Here is a 16,401-nt window from a genome sequence, read left to right as displayed (position 1 = left end):
TATTCAACCAAGTCCTCTGGCCTCACATGCTACACTTGTCCAGTCATAAGGATTAAAAACGCCTCTCAAAAGCTGCTCAGGCAAAGCTTGCCTCAGCGGGAAGGTGAAGTCCTTCAGTCTGAACTTTCAGTAACGACTATCATGATGCTAATTTCATTTTATTATAATGTGTTTTTTTTTCCCCCATTTCTCCATGCTCTTCTGAGAGGCAATCAGAATGCTTTATCTATGAGCCTAGAGCCATAAATGTAGCTCAGCAAGTACAATTCCCACCATATCAACTTAGGGGGAAAATTGGTTGCTGTATTCAAACCTTCCATGACCTACTACTCGACGTTCTGAATAGCACACCAGTAGCTTTGTGAGCCTGTGGTCTGGGCTTCCTGGGGTACCCCCAGACCAAGATAGTTTATAATTCTCTAAAATAATTTCATCCCTATGACACTGTCTTGTGGAGCCATATTTAATGCATTTTTTTTTCCAATTTTCCTTAAGGCTTGTCAAGCACGATTCTGGTCACATGCAGTTGCTTTATTGATTGATTAGATAAACATTTTGGAATATTTAATTACCAATCAACCGAAGACGTTAAGTCATATTTTTCCAATCATGTGTCCTACTTGGGTGTCAAAAATGACAGCTGTATTTATAGTTCATTCTAGATGAATAAGCACTTAGATATTGAGTGTCATGTTCCTTTCAACATTCCTGAAAAGTGAACGTAACCAGTTTTAGCTCATCTCAAGACCAGTCTACGCTCCGTTTTCAAATCTCCCAACAAATCTGATTCCAAAAGCTTTGAAGAGAGCTATTTTTACTGAAGGTTTCTTGGAAAGACAAGATTTGTTACCTTACACATTACAGAGCAGGAGTTTCTGAAATTATTTTTTTAAGTATTTCTTTTTGACCCCAGAGATCTACCTGTTAAGGCAAGTTCTCTCTTTTCGACCCCAGCCCCAATCCTCTCATACAAAACTCAGCCATTCTGGGTTTTCTTACTCTATTCTCTGGCCATATTTCCAGCTTCTTACCCCTTGTTTAGAAACTTTTCCTACAGAAGTTTTCCCTTTTCTTAAGTAAAGTAACTGACCACGTAGCTTACCTCCCCAAAACTAGCTGAGCAACAAATGATACTTCCTCCTGGTGCAGATGGGAGTAAAAATGAGAACTTCAGAGACGTACTTAACATTCCTCTATGATATTGTCTCCTGGAGGCACATTTAATGCATCTTTTGCATTTTTCTCAGGGCTGGTTAGACACAATCCTGGGCACACATAAGGAGTCAATAAATATGTGTTTATTGATTTGTTAAACACATATTTTGGAAACGTTAATGATCACTCACTCAAAAGCATTTTACAATATTAATCTAACAGATAAGTCACTGGACAACTACTATGTGTGACACTGTACTTGGTGCCAAGGGAGCCTTGGATGGCGTGAGGAATGTGCCAGAGTCCCAGAAAAAGTTCCCACTGCATCAGCCTGTTTGCACCACTAACCAAATAAAACCTGAGAGCCGACCTCTCAAGGTGATCTAAGAGTCTCTTTAGGCTCATAATTTTTCAGGGCTCATTATACAATTTCACATCAGAGTTTTCAACTCTTTAGATCAAAAAGTGATAGCCCCCAAACAAACCAAGAACATAAGCAATATTTAGACCAGTGTGGGAAGACTCATGCCCCACTCAGCTAATTGACTCAACCAGAAAGCCCAATTACCGCTACCATCCATCCCTTCAGACTGGACAGCACTCACTGCACAGTAGGACAACCTAATGTGAACCAACGTTGTACATTAAACCGAGATCATGTTCACTAGCAAGGAAATCATTTTTAATGGAAAGATTTCAGTTTTAATGTTCTGTAATGGGCCATTTATTAGGACACAAGAGGGTCAGAAGAACTAATTAGAGACTGTTTAAGCAAGTGTGAGCAACATGGTTTTCCCAGGTTGCCAATTGGGACCCCCAATCCCAGAGCAGAATACTTAGATGCAGACATAGTATCAGGTTTTACATGCCTGTGGGATTACTGGAGTGCCCCACAGCTCAATTTAAATGTCAGGTTGTGAAAATTTGCTTCAGTAAAGCAAGTTTAAGTCACATCCGTCCTTTTGATTTTTATAGGATGGGAGCAGCTAAAAGCCTGCTTAGTTTAAAAAAAAATTAGCTCCATGGCATTCTTTTTTTTTTTTTTTCATTTTATGTAGTTCAGTATAAACACTGAAAAGTGGAATCTTTTCCTTTTTTTTTTACACAGTCCAGCGTTCATGGCAGTAACTATCAGAATAGCTGAACTCCGCTCCGTTCCTCTTTGCATGTAACACATTTTAGCAAAATTTCCTCAATGTGAGACCTTCCTAACAGTTTCTTTTTCTTTTCTTTTTTTTTCTTTTCCCCCAGCAGTTGTGAGGAGAGCAGTCTGAGGAGAGGGAGCAGTTTTGGAATTTGATAGCAAGGCCCCTGAGGATGTGAAAACCCGTTCCAAACACATTGTACGACTGCCTCAGGCAAGGAAGGTGTACCCTAGCCCGGAACATCTGGCTTGCAACTGTTATTTATATAATAAACTTGTTCTTGCCCATCCTCAGTATTTACCTCAGGATCTTGCTTCCCCAGGGAGCGTTCCAGAATGCAGCTGAGCCGTCCGAAGCCAACCCCAGGCCAGCTGGTAGCCAGCGCTGCGACCACCCCCTCCCGTCTCTTCTCACGTTTATTTGGTATGACCTGCATTTCCATTGTCTCCATCTAAGGTATCCTTTTCTTCTGAATGTGTACATTTCCCCCTTAAGCAAGAACAAAAACTCTCTTATTTTCCTCCTTTTGGTAAACAGTTCTTTACCGAGGACCTCTTGGCGTTCTCCGTTTAGTTTCGAAGCCAAACTACAGCCCATGTAAAACGAGAAAGTTTAAAAGTCAGGCTGATGAGAAACTTTCGTGAAACAAAGGTTTGAGTCAACTTGAAAACAGCAGATTAAAGGCAAGATTCTCCCCCAGCATAATCTATGGAAACAATGCAATGTGCAAACACAATGGAACAGCGGGAGGATCTGATTCTGAAGTTAAGACGGAAGAGCAAAGAAACAGGACTCTCCAAGATCGTCTTGGATAAAAAGAGCAAGGAAGGGTGGAAGGTTTGTGTGCTATGTGCCACCAACATTTTTATTAAAGTCCTAATAAGACAATGTGGCATTTGAATTGGGTTGGGTGAGCGGAACAATGAAAAAGAACAGAGCCCTGAAATAGCCCCCCACCAATGACATGGCGCAGAATAGAGATCAGTGGGGGAATAATAATTATTCAGTCAGTGGGGCTGGGACAACTGGTTATCTACAAGAAAACCGCATGTTCGCTTTTTAACCTAGATTGTATTTTAAAAACCAGTTACTAGTGGTAGATTTAAAATAAATATGAAAGGTAAAAACTATACCTATTATAGAATAAAATACAGAATATCTTTACAACCCCAACATGCAGAGGATTTCTTAAACAAAAATAAAACTGGCCATCGTAAAGCAAAAGATAGGTATATCCCTACAAAACACAAGGTGAGAGACTTTTGCTCTCATATTCTTAACAAAGGGTTTATACGTAGAATTAGGAAGAAAAAAGATGACTCAAGTAGAAAAATGAGCAAAAATGTAAATGGGCTTTCCACAGCCAAGGCAACACAAACAACCCTAAGCATATGAAAAGATACTGATCCTTACTGGTAACCCAAAAAATACAAATTAAAGCCACACTGAGAAATAATTATCTAATTTTGTAAAAATTAAAAGGATGATACACTTAAAAATTGAAATTCAATGAAAAACAAGGTGAGACTTCAGCGTACTGCCGGTGATGATTTAAATAGTTACAGCCATTTGGAAAAAAGTTAATCCAGACAGTACTAGGAAAAGTGAACACATACGTATCCTGTGACTCAGCAATTCCATTCCTAAATATTTACGCTATGGGCTGAATGTTTGTGTCCCTGCCAAAACTCATGCTGAAACTTAACCCCCAAGGTGATGATACCAGGAGGTGGGGCCTTTGGGAGGAGATTAGGTCATGAGGGTGGAGCCCTCAGTGGCTAGTGCCCTTATAAAAGCAGTCTGAAAAATCTCCCTTGCCCCTTCTGTCTCAGGGGGACACAGAGAAAAGGTGGCCAGTCATCTAGAAGCCAAGTCCTCAACAGACACTGCCTCTGCTGGTGCCTTAATCCTGGACCTCCCACCTTCCAGAACCATGAGAAAAAAATGTTTGTTTATAAGCCAGTCAGTTGATGGTATTTTTTTTTATTATTATCGTGGCCCAAACTGACTAAAGCAGAAAATGCCATATGGAAATTCTAATCTATGAGGGAAGGAAAGTTGTATAAGAATATTCTTAAGAGCCCCAAGTAGGAAGTGATCTTAATGCCCATCAACAAGACCATGGATAAACCATGGTGTAGTCACACAATAAAATAAGATGTAGGAGTGAAAGTTATGAATGATTATTATTTGCATTGCATGAGGCCAGTGGCCCCAGGGCCATGACACCTGCCCCAGAGTACTGTGCATGTCTTCTGGGTTAAGACTGAATTACCAGGCATTACATCCATATTCCAGCACATGGAAAAGGGGCAGGAGAACATGCAGAGACAAGCACTGTCCTCCCAGGAAGTGACGGGGAAGGCACACACATCATTTCTAATCACCCTACTTTGGCAAGAATTTAATCACCTGAGTATATGACAGCTCCAAGGGAGACCAGAAAACATAATCTCTAGCCAGGCAGCCATATGCCCTGTTAAACTCAGGTGAAAGTTCTATTCCTACAGAAAAGAAAGGGAATAATATGATACAGCAGAGAGCAGTGTAGCCCCCGGTATCAACATCCACCCAATTCCATTCCCTTCATTCTTTCCCTAAAGATAACCTCTATCCTGAATGGGCTGTTTATCATTTCCATTCATATGTGTGTATCCATGACAATGATTGACTTTTTAAGTTAACCCTTAGATGACTATCATACTGGAGGTATCGTTTTGTGTGTTTTTCACAAACATTCTGATTTTTATGAGACTTCTCCCTGTCGACACAGGTAACTCCGGTTCACTCAATTTACCCACTGCAGAGTGTTGCTTTGTGAATGTAATATAAGTTACTCATTAATTCTCCTGTTGGTGAAAAGGAAGTTGCTTTCAACATTTCTCTAAAGTCCAAAGCTCAGAGAAAAGGTGTCAGTGATAGCCTGGGATGGAGAGAACCGTGCCCTGAGCTATGTCCTGCGTCTGTACTGTGACAATTACAAAGACAGAGCAGATTTGGGAGAAGGAAGCCTTGTTTTAACCTCTTCTTCATAAATGTTAGTTTCCCCCCACGTTTTGTCCCTTCTTGTTCATAATCTGTAACTTCCTCTGAAATATTATCTGCTCCAGTGAATCAAAGTAAATAGTCAGCCACCGAAGCAATTCTGCTTTCAGTCTTCTTCCTCCCAGGCTCAGACCTCCTCCTCACCCCTCCGTCCGTCTCTCCTCTCCCTACTCTGTGGCTTCCTCTCAAACCACCAGCCCCTCGATTGACTCATGGAGAACGACTCAGCTCTCTCTACCTGCTATCTCCGCACTTAATTCTGCACCTTGCGTTTTGAGAGTCAGACGTATCTAAAAACTAAAAGAATTTTTAAAACTGAAAAACTATATTTGGAGGCTTGATTAAGTTCTTGACAAAGGCTTCTGTCCTTCCAGGCTGTGTCTGCTTTGTGGCAGGTTTGTGGGGGTTTGTGGGGGTTTTTTGTTTTGTTTCTTGTATTATTTTGTTTTGTTTTTCTCCTCTAAGCATGAACCAGCACTTACTGGTGTAAACATCTGTTGTGAGTTTCACCGACTTCCTGCTCTGAACCTTGGGCTTGAACACAGTCGACAGAGGAAGGGATAGCACTAATTTATTAATGCTACTTTATTTTGCATACTTGGCGCAGAGTCTCTTGGGTATTCATGCAGATTTACGTAAAGATAACCAAATTCATACTGCTCTGGCATGCTTTTAATGGAACCAGAGCCTAATTCTAGATAGAAATAAGTTAAAACATCTACCTTCAAAAACTATTTCTTTCCACTGGGTTTGATTTTGATCTGTCTCATAGAGGGTTATTTTTTAAAAATTAGGAAAATCTCTCAAAATATGACAACTTAAACACTAAGGCAACAAAAATCCTTTTTTTGAAAAATAAATCAGAGAGCAAAAAAGAAATCGGATTATTTTTATTGAATCATTAATGTAGCTTGAAACACAATCTGGAAATCCTTGTCAACACCAGCTTTTTTACAGCTAATCTGCTCAAGACTGCAACCTGTGTAACACTTCATCCTTTCCTGGGTTTCCTAAAGGACCCCGATCAGACTGGCTTCCTGCGGGCTTAGCTAGGACTAGCAAGAAATCCACCCTGTTGTATGAGGCTGGCACCCTTCTGCTCAACCTTCAGATCCCATCTTTGTCCTAAGTCCAAAGACTCCCCTGCCTTTTATTACTTAAGCAACAGAGTTGGATATCCAGTAATACAAGACAAATGATAAAGCTTTGGGACCTCGAAAGTTAGCCTGGATGATGATGGAAGCTTGGGAGACTGGACCCATTCAAATGGCATACTCCTGCCCATACCCAACACACACCCACACACACACACACACACACACACACACACACTTTGCTTGCTCTAGGAACTTACTTAATATTTTGACCAGCTGATTGTAAACAAGAGGGAAAAAAAGGCTTCCAGAATATATGAAATAACTTTTTTAGTATGATACACTAACATACTATTGACACAAACAGGCAAGACTGAGGTGCCCCAAATAATGTTTGAGGATGTAGAAAGACACTTTGGAAAAAAAGGTTTTTACAGGTCAAGGGAGAGCTACTAAGGGATGTGACTGATCACCAAGTAGATAAAAATATTAGCTATGGCAGTAGTGTCTTGAACTTATATGGAACTATTTAATGTCATTTGCAGTATTTTATTAATAATTAAACATAAAGTATACCTTGATTTCCTAGCTCCATAAAATGCTTGTTAAATTCATACCAGATGTTCACCTCCATTTTCCAACACATTCTCATTGATTCGTGTAGTCGAATACTCTTCTTCGCAAAAGGGAAGGGGAGAAATAAACCAAAATTTTACTGAGTGTCTACCATATGCCAACATATACTACTTACATTATTTCATTTAATTCCCACAACAATCGTATGAGTATTGTATTACTACTGCCAATTTAAAAATGAGAGATCAGAGATTTAGAAAGCCAAATAACTTTTTAAATGCTTCACAGCTAGAAGGTAGAAGCAGTAGCATTTGAATGGAAGTCCATCTGGCTCCAAATCCCAGCAAGCTTGCTTTCTTCTGTGTCAAAATCCTCCCTAATGAGTGCAGTATGGAACCATGATAAGGTAGAATGGGAAAATTTTACCCTATGCCCGTTGTAGGGGAGCAAAATTTGCCACCCCAAATTGTGTTTCTTTGGCGTGAGGATTAATTTAGGCCAATTATTTCTAAGGCCCAAAAGACTCAGGAAGAACTGTTGTTGTTCCCCTTAACTAACTTGCCTAAAAGAATGCAAATAGAGGTCCTGTTCATTTCATAGATGACTGTAGAATGAACTAGGTATGTAGACAGGGAAGAACCTAGAAAAGTCTGTTAAAATTCCTCTCCATGTCCTGCTGTCTGTGCAGGGCCCAGCAAACACTTGTTTACCACACTCTTGCTTTTGCATCTCTATGTCAATTGCCTTCCTCCCCTTGAGGTCCCAAGCCACTACCCCAAACATTCTCTTTCCTCTTTAGCTGAAGATGGTATTTAAGGTGAAGCCTCCTGCCACTTCAGTGAGTTTCTCAGCTTTCTTGGGTTTCTGTCATGGACACATGTTATTAAACTTTTGTTTGATTTTTTTCCCCTCTTACTCTGTCTCATGTCAATTTAATTCTTAGATCAATCAGAAGAAACTAGAAGGGTAGAGGAAATTTCTTCCGCCCTCACACCGTAATCTAATTTCAACATGATCTTAGTGGAGACACTGACAACAAGCCTCATAGCAGAGTCTACCAGTAGCGAAAGCCTTTGGGGAAACTTCTTGAAATACCAGTCCCCAGGGGTTCTCAGGCAACAGAGCCTTACTTCCTCCTCCTAAGTCATTCACCGTCTAAGCCTTCCGCTAAAATGCTGCTGATTGCAAGTGACTTCCAAATCCAAACAAGCATTTTAAGTCTATTTAATAGATCAATACAGTAATTCGCTCCTGGGCCCCTGAAATCATTTGTTTGGACCTGACGTCTATGTAGTCAGGTTGAGGTGTATACATTAGCATGTGCAGGGAATTACACAAATAACTTGCACTGAAAGATGTTAAACCAATTTAGATTGTGTGAAGGAGGCAGTATTTAACTCATTTCGAAGTGACTGGGATTAAATGGGTCACTATAAAGGCAATGCCTTCAATGAGCATCACAAAGGGAAAATAAACCTTTCGGCCAAAGGGTACACTCCATCGTGTATAGACGCTTCGGGATTCAACCCAGCAGAGGCTAGGAAGAAAACAGTTAAGGAAACCTAATAAAAGTTGAAGAGGTTTTTTTTTTTTTCTTTTTTCTTTTTTTCTTTCTCTTTTTTTAATCACTTCTATTTGACAGTGAAAGAATCTCCCAGGGGAAATTGTAGAGTACCTGTTGCTTGATTCACTTAAACTCAGTGGACAAAACACCAGAGGGGAGCAATTTTGCCTTAACTCCCCAGAGGAACAGGGTTGGTATGGAACTAATAATAATTTTCCATCTCTAATTTTGACGACACGAAAACCAGAGTTATGTGCTTATTTGATCCAGTGTTGGATTGGATTCTAGCGGCAACATTTCATACCAACCGAACGAAGTCTGTTAATTATGTGTGCTGGGACACCAGCCAAAGGACCATTACAATAGTCTGAAGGGAATAAAATAAGAAGTTTTAACATGGATCCTTCCATCAGGAACAGAGAATTGGCAGTGGATGGAAGTTTTCATCACAGCTGAGGTGTGACTCATTTGTCAGGTGTCAAAGTAAGAGAGAATTCTCCATAAAAGAAACAAAAGAGATACCTTGAAAAGAAAGTTAAAGGAAGTCCTTTTCTGATCAATAAATGATTTGAGTGTGTCCATTGATGTATCGCTGGTAACAGTGAAGTCGTAAAGGAATCCATTCATTCATTTATTTAATCATTTAACAAATAGTCATTTCATCACCAAGTCCTTTGCCAGATGCTGTCAATCTGAAAAGGAGTAAGACTGCATCCATGTCTGCAAGACAGAGGGACAAAGTGCAGGAAAGAGATATAAATAGGTAATTATAATGTGATATCTTGAAGCACAGTGTTATAGAAGCACAGAGAAAGAACATGTCACCTTCCATGGGCTGGACCATGGGGACATCTTCCTAGAGGACAGGAAATCTGAAATAAACCTTGAAATACCAATAAAACTTAGCCAACTGAAGAGGAGAGTATTCATGAAATAGGAGACAGCACGGGCCAGAGGAAAGAAAGGAAGGCTACAGTTGTCATGGGAACTGTAAGCAGTTTGGTGTGGACGAAGCAGAGAGAGCTGCCGAAGGATGAGAAACAGAAAGAGGCCAGGTTCTGGTGAGCAATGTGTGTCTCCTCAAGGGGCAAGGGCTTCATTCTGGAGAGTGGCACGGTCAACGGAGGACCGTGGCAACTGAATACAGAAGGGACTGTCATGTCACCAAAGTAGAGACAGGGTAATCAGTAGGAAGTCTCTTAACACGATTATGGCAAGGGATAATGAGGGACCACTGAATTAGGAACACTCCTTCCTAAGGGTAGAAAAGAGGAGACAATCTGAAAAATATCTGAAATAAAGTGGGTACAGTCATTGACTGGAGGTGAAGGCTAGTGAAAGAAGAGAAATCTCCAAAAACTCAGAAGTTTAAATTAGAAAGAAGGGGGAGGAGTCAAGCTGAAAGAAACCATTATAAGGACATGTAGGGGACAATCCCGAGTACCTGAGTAATCCTGGCCAACCATGCCATGATCCTGGGCTAATGTCCTCAGTGCTACGTGGAGTACTTGCTTTGATGCCATCTAAGAACACATCCAGGTTGATTACATTTGTTTTTTTGTTTTGTGTTTTGTTTTTTTTTTTTAACTAGATAACACGTTATCTGTATGCTACATGTAAAGGTGCCTATGCACCTTCTGGTTGATTGCATTGATCCTAAATCTGCCAGTACCCACCGTGGCGTCTTCTTTCCAGGCAGATACTAAGCTTGTTCTCTAATGCTCCTTTAGGCTTGTCATTCCCTCCTCTTTTCTTTATTGTTCTATTCGTGTCTCCAAGGGGCTGAGGCATGAACTGAAAGTTACTATCCAATCGGATCACCCTGTGGCACAACGCTGATACGAATCAGCTTTTTCATTACATAAATCTCAATTGTCAGTTCAAACTACCGTTCTATAAGGCATTACATTTCCTGCCATTTGGAATCTCTGACTCATTCAGAGATTAATGTGTAAGTATGAGTTGGAAAAATGATAAAAAACGCAAACATAATTTGGGGCACTATTCAAATAGATGGAACATCAACATGGCTTTCTGTTCTAATTTTTATTAATCTGCCCTGATATATACATTTTTTCATTCATTTAATGAGTATTTATTGAGCACTGTTTTGGGGCCCTTGGATGTTTCTGTGGAGGGAAAATGGCAAAACATCCTGTTATTATAAAACTTAATTCTACCATAGGGAAACATTCAATTAAATGTGTGTGTATACACCTGAAACAGTGTAAATTAACTACACTTTGATAAAAAATATTTTTAAAAGAAACTACTAAAAAAAAAGATGAATGACCAGAGGCAAATTAAAAAATAATAAGTAAATAAACAAATTGTGTGTGTGTGTGTGTGGTGTATATGAAGATGGATAGATAGATAGATAGATACATAACTTAACAACTTGGGCAGAATGAGAGATATTAAATGGAATGGGTTCCTGGGATGCGGAACTTGTAGTGTTAAAACCAGAAGAGTCCCAGGCAAACCAGGAAAGGTTGGTCCCCAGAGTGCAGAGTGGGGAACTCGTAGGCAGTTTTCAAGAAGCTCTATGTATGCCTAATTGAGAAGATGGTATCTGAGCAGAGTCTGAATGGGAGTGAGAAAGCTGGACATGTGGCCATCTGGGGGAAGAGCATTCTAGACAGAGGAAAAGAGCTGAGAAAAAAGCCCCACAGTGAGGACAGATTTGGTGTGTGTGGACAGAGTGAAAATACTTACCACCCACCGACAGCAAAGTCAAAAAAGTGAAGTTTGACTCCAACGCGCAGTATTCAAATTCAGTATCTTCTACTTCTTAACATCTGATAATAGGCCTCTCCAAGCTCTCTAGGGGAATATTTTTACATTATTGGAAATATAAAAATAATAGGCTTAAATAGCTAGTGAATGGATAAACCTGTATTTGTGCCGAATCAACAAACTGGAAGAACTTGAACCCCAAATTCATTGTAGCTGTTCTTTAATATCCCTTTCAGTCATTCAGACTTTGTCAATATAATTAAGCCCAATGTGAAACCAATCAATGTATTTTTCTTCCATATATTTCTGCCTTTGCCTTAATAATGAGATATGGGTGTGGGAATTCTAAAACATTCAATAAACATTTGGTATGACCATAATAACCCCAGCCTTAATCTGTACCAAGACTAAGTCAGCATTTCATAAGAAAAACAGGAACTTGCATGTTCTCATTATTTTAGTTCTTGTTGACAGCTTATCTGGATAATTCACACTGAAGAAAATCGTTAGCTGAGAAGGACTTTATATGAATTCCTTAGAGCTATGGTTTCAGTAAACCACACGATTGCATTAAATTTCATGTTCATTTTGCATACTGTGGGCAGAGTTTACCTGTACAGCCAGAGTGAACACTTCAAATACAAACCAGATTTACAGAGCCCCAATCTTTCCTCCCTGGCCATTTTTAACTCAAGGATACATTTTGGCCTCATATGTACCAAATCACAACAGAAGTCCTTTCTTTTTATTTTTTTTAACCACATCCTAAGCAATTTCTCCAAGGACTTCCTCAGAGTTATCTGCAGATGGGAAAGGCAATTCACAATGCAATAAAATTTATAGCTCATAAAATTATGAATAAGCCAAACGTTAAAAAAGAAAAGTTAAACTAGGTTTAAAATGATTTTTACAATATCAACCACATGAATTGACACAGAGAATGAATTGCAAATGTAAGGGAAGGCAACAACTAAATGTTCCGTGCTCTCCGGGTGTTAAATGAAGACAGCCAGCACAGAACAAAGAGATCCAGGAAACAGTCCCTGATTTCTCTCAGCAGAGGTGGCCAAACGCAGGCTCACAGTAGATTTAAAAAAAAAAAAAAAAAAAAAAAAAAAAGCAGATTAACTAGGTATGACTCTACATAAAGCCCCCAAAAGGAGGTATTTGGAAATTAGGTGATGAAATGAAGTGAGTCATCCCCAAATCCTCAGTGTGGTGGTGGTGGTGTTGTTAAAGAGAATAAAAACACAAGCAAATAAAGAATAAAACAGCTCAAACATTTCTTCTCTTGGTAGTAGGAGCTCTTTTCAAAAAGAAATATTAGAACCCTTACCGATATCTAGAACTTCAGTTTTCCACTCCACTTATCTATTCACCATAGAAACCCTCGAGGAAAATGACATCAGAATCTAGACAGATGATTAAGGAAAACACATACTATCAATGTCTAATCCAGAATTGTCAAGTCCTTACAAAGATGAGGCCTTGGTGGTCAACCTTTCCTGGTTGACCTCATCTATTCTATTGGCTCTAGTAATTAACTATCCACTGAGGATTCCCAGTTCAACATCATTATGGCCCATATTCTCATTCCCAGGCCCACATTTCTATATCTGAATATCCAAATATTTCTTAGGAACTCCCACCGTATGCCTAAATTCAAGCTAAACGTGCTTTTTCTTCTGTATTCTCCATCCCGGTTAACCGTCTTTCACCCAAATGTGTGTGTGGGGACACGGCGGGGAGGGGATGAAGTCACCTTTCATACGTCCCTCTGTGGCCAGCATCCCTGGCCCATTCCACCCAACCAGCACACTTAGGCATCAATACCCATAACATGTCTATGGAGTTTACCTCTTCCTGTCCATTTCCAGCACCACTTCCTCTCAGGTTCATTCCCAGCCTTTTGCCTGCTTTGCTCCATATCCCCAGAGACTGACCTCTAAAAATTCTGTTTCTGAAGCCCCTTTACCAATTGGATTCCACTTGAGTTTGAGCAATTGGAGGTGGGGTGGAGTGGGGGGAGTGTGCACATGTAGAAAATTGGAGGCCTGGGGAAGGGGGAGGATCAGGAATACCCAGCCACACAGGGACCCAAAGACTCCATGGTTACCATCCTGCAGGGTTTACAGTTTCTGAGTCGAATTCCCTTTTTCACCTTTCCCACAAGGCAAATTCCCAGTTTTCTCAGGCCCAACTCAAACATCATCTGATCATCTCCTCACCTCAGGGGAATTCATCTCTCCTTACACAGGCATCTTACCTAACCATCACATGACATGCTCTGGGCACTTTGAAAACACCTTCAGCATAGCACTCAATGTGCCCATGAAATTGGCTCCTCACTGAAGATATTCATATCTTGTTTATTATTAAATTACATAGGTAAGTTTTATTTCTTATCTAACTTGACATTTGACTATTCAGTTCTTCCAAAATCTACCAGGCAATCCCACTCCTGCCACCGCCCCCGTTTTCTTCCTACATTCCCATATAAGCAACTCTTTTTCTGACTTAAATATTGAAACCCTCCAACCTACCTTGTCTTGCCTTTGTTTTGCCTTCCCAGCCCTCCTCGAATGGCTTCAGCCATTCATATGTTTCCATTTAGCATCAGTAAACAACACAACCTATATCTCTGGTCCAGGTTTATCTCCTCAACCTCAAGTATGAATTTTCTGGACATCTATTTCGCTGTATCCTTCAGGCTTCTCAGAAGCAATCTATCAAAACTGAGTCCATTCTCTCCCTCACCCCCATGTACTTTCCCACTGCAAAACCCACTCACCTGTGGTCTCAGGATAGAGCACTGTGAAATTCTCCAGCAGAAACCTGGGAGTCACAATTGGTTTTCCAACCCCTAGCATGGGTATTTCAATCATTCGGAAATTTTTGTAATTTTTTTCCTCCTCCATTACTTACTAATCCATACACTGCCTTCTGCCCCTGTTAAAACACCCATCAGTAGGCTGTCATCACTTATCACCCAGATCATTTCATTACTAGCCAGTGTCTATGGCTTTCTATCTATTCTTCCCACCACTGCTGGAAAAATGCTCCTCGTGGCTCTTTAGAATTTAGTTCTGACGCCATCGACCCACCATTGGAAATTTTGATTGCTTTCTTAGAATAAAATCTCAACTCTACATCATGACGCAGGACGTTCCACAATTTTGCCCTATCTCGCCCATCTATCACCTCGCCTTCCCTTCACCTTGTGCTCCAGCACCAGCAGAATATCTGCAGTTCTCAGTCTGTCAATGAGGTTTCACATTTGACTGCCTGTGGCTGCTCCTCCCTTCCCTCTTTGCAGAATCCACTTCCCTTCCTACATGGCCTAGATCACTGTTTGCATCCCATGGAGATTTCACTCGGGCATCTCCTCCTCCAGAAAGTCTCTCCTGTACCACCTCCTGAAGGTGAACTTCATCCATTATCCCATGATGCCCTGTGTGTACTTCTATGAAGACCACTGTCACTGTTTCCTAATTATATTTTTATTCTGGGCTCTACCATCAGAATATGAATTCCTTGAAGGCTAAATCTGTGTCTTTTTGTCTGGTCCCTCCCTACTTATTACAGCTTTCTAGCACATAACAGATATGAAATCAATATTTCTTGAATGAAGTAATCTCCTCATAGTTACATGTATACATGTATATATAGCATTTCTAAAATACATAATACACTTACTGGAGGAAATTGAAAGTTAAAGAGGACTTTATTCACCTTTGAATCCCGAGCAACCTAGCAGAGTGCTGGACATGACACAGGTGCCCAATAAATGTTGAATTTTTATTGGTCCTAAATGGTCTAGAGCAAATTGATTTGGTGTCTCGGTTCCCTGGAAGATCATGCCAGCCTTCTGCCCTTTTTCTGTGCAAATTATTGAGTAAGTTATTTGTCAGTCACTTGAGGACATATATTGGGCAGAGCACGGTGAAAAGCTTAAAAGGTTTTGGTCTTTGTTCTCTTGGGATTTTATAATCTAAATATATACAAAGATGCATACATAAGTTTAATATAAGAGTCCATCACATGGACAAGACAGACAGGATCCTAATAACTCTAATAAAATAGTTCATGACTCCCCTGTGCCCTGTGGATCCAGAGATCACATTGTTCCCATTTGTATACGTGGCTTTATAACACAAAAACTTTTCTAAAAATTCATGTCAAGAGCTAGGAAATGAGTCAGAAAAAGACATCTCACTCTGTGAGATAACTCGCTCTAATTTCCTCATTAGTGAAGACGACACCGTCATAAAGAATATCTGCCAACAATCTGATATAAAAATGTACATGCATCATGAAAAATAATTGCTGTTCAATTACTATCGAATTATAAAGCCGTCGTACAGGTGCAATAAGGCGAGAGCTTTGAAAGTCTGAAAAACTGCTTAGCTTAGGTAATTACATGCGTTTGAATAAAGTCCCCAGAATAAAATGTGCAGAGTTTGAAGAAACAATGAAATCAGAACCAAAGTGCTATTTATAACTACATATTTTTAAAATTTTCTGATTTTTTTTCTCCTGCATACATTTCGAAAGGACAGGAATAATTTTTTAAACTCTGGGGTCCAGGGAGGGAGAGAGATGAGCCGTTCTTCCTTTGCTTTCTACCTCCCACCTCTCAAATTGGATCCACAGGGACAGTACTACAAAGATAGCAATCTAGCCATAACCATGCTAATTGCATCTTTTAAAGTAGTTAAATCTTACTTATGCCCTATGCAGAGTTTACATATACAAAAAGTAAAATTTATAGGAAGGCAATTCTATGACTACTGTGAAAAGGATCCATTTCTTATAAATTTCCAGGGTCTTTAGCAAGGAAAATTAGAACCAGAAAACTAAAAAGGGCCTTGAATGTCATGTAATCCAAAGCACTTAGTCACCGTATAAGAAAACTGAGGTCCTGAGATGTTAAGTTTATTGTACAAATGTGTGCAGATAGTAGAACTGAGTCTAAAAACATGTCTACAGTATTATGAACTTGATGAAGCATAAGCTCCATCAGTTTGGGTCAATTTTTAATTTTCAAGATACTCAGCCTTCAAAGCTCTAAGACAGATTTTTTACC

The sequence above is a fragment of the Camelus dromedarius genome, chromosome 25, assembly GCF_036321535.1.
Source record: "Camelus dromedarius isolate mCamDro1 chromosome 25, mCamDro1.pat, whole genome shotgun sequence".
NCBI lineage: Eukaryota > Metazoa > Chordata > Mammalia > Artiodactyla > Camelidae > Camelus > Camelus dromedarius.
The sequence above is the reverse complement of the archived record's forward strand: the minus strand, read 5'-3'. Positions refer to the sequence as shown.